This window comes from Oryzias melastigma, linkage group LG9, assembly GCF_002922805.2.
Source record: "Oryzias melastigma strain HK-1 linkage group LG9, ASM292280v2, whole genome shotgun sequence".
Taxonomy (NCBI): domain Eukaryota; kingdom Metazoa; phylum Chordata; class Actinopteri; order Beloniformes; family Adrianichthyidae; genus Oryzias; species Oryzias melastigma.
In genome coordinates this window covers 5,841,249-5,846,431 of record NC_050520.1, presented here as the reverse complement: position 1 = coordinate 5,846,431, position 5,183 = coordinate 5,841,249, and positions in this window count along the sequence as shown.

Genomic DNA, 5,183 nt, shown 5'->3' with positions numbered 1-5,183 from the left:
GAAAAAGTGAGCATTATCAGAAATTAACGCACTCTGAACAAGCAGAAGACGGTGGCTTTGTGTTATGTAATTAAATATTAATTAATTAATTATCAATTGCATGTGTTATGTTGACAACCCAATTTTAAACATGATTTTATTTAATTTAATTTATTTGCAATAGTGTTTCCTTTATTTCATGTTATTTTTTATTTAAAAAAATGTTTGCACATGTACCACCGTGCTAAAAACTGATAATACAAATATTTTGTACTTTTTCTATAGTAACAGTGAAGATCTTTACATTTCTGGCTGTATTGGGGTAACATCTAAAACAAATACATGTGGGAAAAAGAAGTCTATGACAAAAGGCAACACAGTTGCTAAGTTTAGAATTAAGTTTTATATCAAATGAAAAAATAAATATTGAAGCACATTTGGCTTTAGAACAAATCACCTTCTTATTTTTATGTACTGAAGAAATTAATGAATGAATGTCTTTTCAAAAACATATATTTTGAAATAGAATAGTGCATTTTTCTGATTCTGCCTCAAAAATGTTTGTTAAACTCACTTCCTTTGAGTGTGAAACCTTTAGTGCTGAACATCTTCTACTCTCCATCTCTGATGCAGAGAAGCTCCTGCAGCGCGTCTTTAACAGCCCGTAAATGGCTTCAGGTTATCTGTCATTAAGTTAAAGTGTGCCACAAAAAAGGATCTGAGGTGCGTTTGCCCCAAAGGCTACATTCTAGGAGTTTATGGTAACTGGCTGTGCTCCATCTGTTCAGGAGGACGGATGGAGCAATCAACCAAAATGTTGACATGTCAAATGTCTCCATGCAGGAAAAACACATCAAACTGAAGATTTTCTCTTTTAAGTTTTGGTCACAGATGATTTTAATGTGGAATCCTTTTTCGTTCACTCAGAACTTTATTTTGCTCTGTAGGCTGAGGAGTTGTAGTTTAAATATTTATGTTACAGATGGCTTGTTAAGGATAAGTGGTGGTTTGTGGTGTTTGGGAACTCAGTGGTCAGAGCATTTACACATGGGACCGGGCCGTGGCTCATCTGACCAGTCACCACAGTAAGGTGGAACCGGCACAGAAACTGCCAGAGTGTATCCATGGGTTTAAGTTTGACACAAACTAAATGCATCTTTCTTTTTGGGTGTTATTAGATGTTTTTTCTTTTGTGAATTCATCTGCAAAGGCCAGAAGCGAATACAACCTTTTAATTGTGCAATTTTTGTAAAAATAGTCTAAATCACACAGCACTTTTCTTAACTGTTTTACACTACAGTGCCTTTAGGGTTATGTCACCAAAGTGCTTTTTACTTACAAACGTTTTTAGAGTTTCTCAGCTTTTGAACCATTTTTAAAAGTCAAATTTATATATATATATATATATATATATATATATATATATATATATAAAATAGTCTACCACAAAAGCATATTGAGAAAACAAAAGAACATTCCATGAAATCAATTAAAAATCAATAAAATCCATTTAAAAGTTAACAGGGAACGACAGTAACAAAAGAAAGTCTAAAAATTCTTCTTTTTTTAGGACAAATGAATGTTTAATAACTTTCGGAGCATCATGCATTTAAAATAGTTCCTAATTTAAATATTGTAATTTATCAAACTGACGTGAGTTTGTAAACAAAACTGATATAATCCTAAAATGTGGACATTTTCAGTAACATTTTCTATGTAAATCAGACTCATGATCCATTCTTTGTGATGGTAAATGTTTGACATATTCCTGGCTAAAGGATTATTACTTGTGTCTACTGTCAATAATTTCCTGAATTGTGTTGCTCTATCTTGGTCGCCATGTTATCCCCTAGTAGTAAAAGAAAACGTACATAAAAGCAAATCTAAAAAGATAAGATTAAGGTTTACTTACACATCCAATTCAGTGAAAATTGTGTTTTTAACATGTTCCATTTTTCGAATGATGGAGGACATATACATATGCATATATTCTTTCTTCAGATTGTGATGGATCAGGAGCAGATAAAAAGCTCTCAGTTGTGACGCAGCAACTGAAATGAAATTCTTTCTGCTCCGTTCCTTTTTTGATGCATCCACTTGAAGATATACCTATAGATCACGTAATAAGAAGACCACTGGGAACGCTTTTAAATAGATAACAACATGATTGGAGTTGGAGTTTAAAGGTTTTCATGCAAAACTATAAAGAAAAAATAAAAATTTTCTGTTCCAAATACTTAAGAGGCAAATTCCTGATGGACTCCTGCCGCTCTGCAGAAAATATGTCTTCAAAAATGATAGGTTTTTGGATTTTGGCTAAAAGCTGCAAAATTCTAATTAAAAGACCACTGGGAATGGTTTTAAGATAGATGAAAATATAGTTAGAGGAGGTTTTAAAAACCTCAACAGTAGTTATGTTATGTTTCATTCTGGTTCATAGTTTTTCTTACTTTGTTTTAATCTGTTCATGTTTCCTGGTTTGTATTTTCAGCTGTTGTGTTTTTCCACCTCAGACAGTTTGAATCAGGCTGAAGATTGTAATTATCCACAGCTGATGTCAGTTTAGTCAATCATCCTGAGTGTATTTAAAGCTTTCTATTTTGTTTGGTGATCCGTGGACATTGTTGGTCCTGGTGTACATGGTTTTTTCATGCTCTGATTCATTAACGTTGCTCCCATCAAGTCGTTTCTCCTGCTTTTTGTTGTCTCCAATGACCAGCTGATCACTGGAGGATTTAGTTCTGTCATGCAGCTTTCTGTAGTGGTGGAGAAATCCAAGCTCTCTAAACCCCTGAACCAATATCAATCAATTTATCGTGAGTTGGTTCAGTATTGTGAAGTATTTGACACATTAAAGTTGTTGACATCTGAAGGTCAGACTTTACTGGATCGGCCAAAAGGTCATGAAAGACCTACTTAAATAAAAATGATGTTTTTAATATGTTGTATGTGGTATTTATCTGATGGAGGACATCAATAAATGAATCAGGAGCAAATGAAAAAATGCTGTTTGGAAGTCTTTGGCTGCCACAGTCCATTGAGGTGCTGACAAATGGATCCATGTACGTCTTCGTTTTCCTGGTCTGAGAACATATCTGGATCAGAACCAGGGGTGAAAGTAGATTTTTTTTTTTACTACCCCCCCAATATCTTTGACACTGTGGCATTGTTCATGGCCAAGCATTCCATATTCATGGCAAAGATCCATTCATTTTTGTCGTTGAACTGGTTCTTCTTTTGTCCAGATTATAGGATAATCTGGCGACATAGAAAAGTCATCTTTCCTTGATGGTTCTGGTGTCTCAGTGACATTTTCCATGAAACTTGCAACTCCCCCCTTTTTTTTCTTCTTCGTCGTCTCCTTTATAACATTTGGTCTGCTCATCTTCATCCTCACTTTGGATCTTCCTCTTAAAAATCTGATTCATTTTTCTCTGCATGTTCTTCTTTTATTTACTTTTTCTTTAAAATAATTTGCTGCTTTATTTCACAATGTCACCATTTACCTTTTCTATCTTAAATTAAATTCATTTTGAATTTAAACTGACCAATCACAATACAGATGAGAAGTTTATGAATTATTTTTTGTTCTTGTCCCATTGGTACCTCCGTGTAGCAAACACATTAACGCTCAGGTGACAGCGAACAAATTGAATGTTCCCAAACAAAAAAGTCAAACACACCGATACCTGGTTCAAGATCCCTTCTTGACGGTCAAATCGCGCCCCAGAACCTCAGATCGCGTCTGAACCAGTGACTTAACTTTGAAACTGGATGCCTCGGTATGAACGCAGCTTTAGAGTTGAAACCTATAGTATTACTACATGTAAATTTTTGGCATAGTTACAAAAAAATAAAGATATTTATTATCTTTGTATGCAGCTTAGGTAATATAGGTGTCTAATATGAATGAAGCAGACGCTAAAGAATGTGAATGAGGAGCAAATGTTTCCACAACTCCAAGGAAAATGGATTAAAAAAAAAAAATACAGTGATCTCAATGTTGCATGTTGGGTAATGGAACCTTGACTTTAAAGAGTCTGGCTTTTTTTTTAGTGAAGCGTTCACAGTTCTCCTTTGTTTCCGTGACCCTCAGGTGATGCTGCTGCTGACAGCTTCACAAACCTGCCTCTCACCAAACAGCTGCTTGTGTTTACAAGCAAATATGGAGTTGCCATGTTGACATGAATCTAAAAAAACGTCTAAATGGACGCTCACATCTCCTCATTTCTCTGGATCCTCCAGTCTACCTGACGTCCCGCCCGCCCGACAGTGACATCATCTCATGGAGATCAGGCTGCCAATGAATTTACGCCTATTTTTTTATGATGTCATGGGTGCAGACAAAAAGCCTCTTTGTCCCTCCATCCACATCTGTCCAGAACCACCTCCCCTAATTACTAATGTTAGTCTGAGGAATTGACAGCATAAATACTAAACTGTCAAACTCTGTCAGGAGGCGACAAACTCCACAGGGAGCAAAAGAGGTCAGAAGAAAACAACTTCTAGTGAGAAGAGGAGAAATTCTGTTTTTGATTAGTCACACTTAAATCCACAAATTTAATTGTGAAATAAGAGGATTAGAGATTGTTTTTCCCCCTTCTGGAAAATCCTTTGAAAAGTGATTCTGCAGACTTTCCGTGGCACAAAGGTGTCTTCTTCCAGCCGTTTTTGGATGGAACGCACCTCCAGCCTTAACAGTTTTCCAGACAAAGCCTGGGATTGCTCCTGAGGAAACGTTGTCCCAGCAAATCCATCATTGATGATCTTTTCAGATGTTAATGATACCTTGTAAAAGAGGAATACAGCTGTACCGACGAGCATAAAACCAAAACAAAGTTTGCTGACAAGACGGAGAGCTGCGCAAACAGAAGATTAGAGGGCGATGAAAGGCAGAGGAAGCTGCTCGTGCTGCCAGCAGACTCCTGCTCTCCAACTACTGTTACGGGGAAAATGGAGAATCCGTTTTTTTCTAAAGAAAAGTGTCAACCTCACTTTTATTTTTCCTGGTTTAACAAATCTTCAGTTTGTTGTTTTTGTGGGATACGGCTTGACAGGACTTATAAGATAAGTCAGAAGAGCAAAAATGTTTTAAAATAAAGTAAACAAATCAGCTTTCAACGCAGTTTCTGAGGGGATTGAGTTGCTTTTGGGGGTTGGAACTCACCTGTCTCCTTTCTTGGCGTGCGGATCGGGACCTGGCA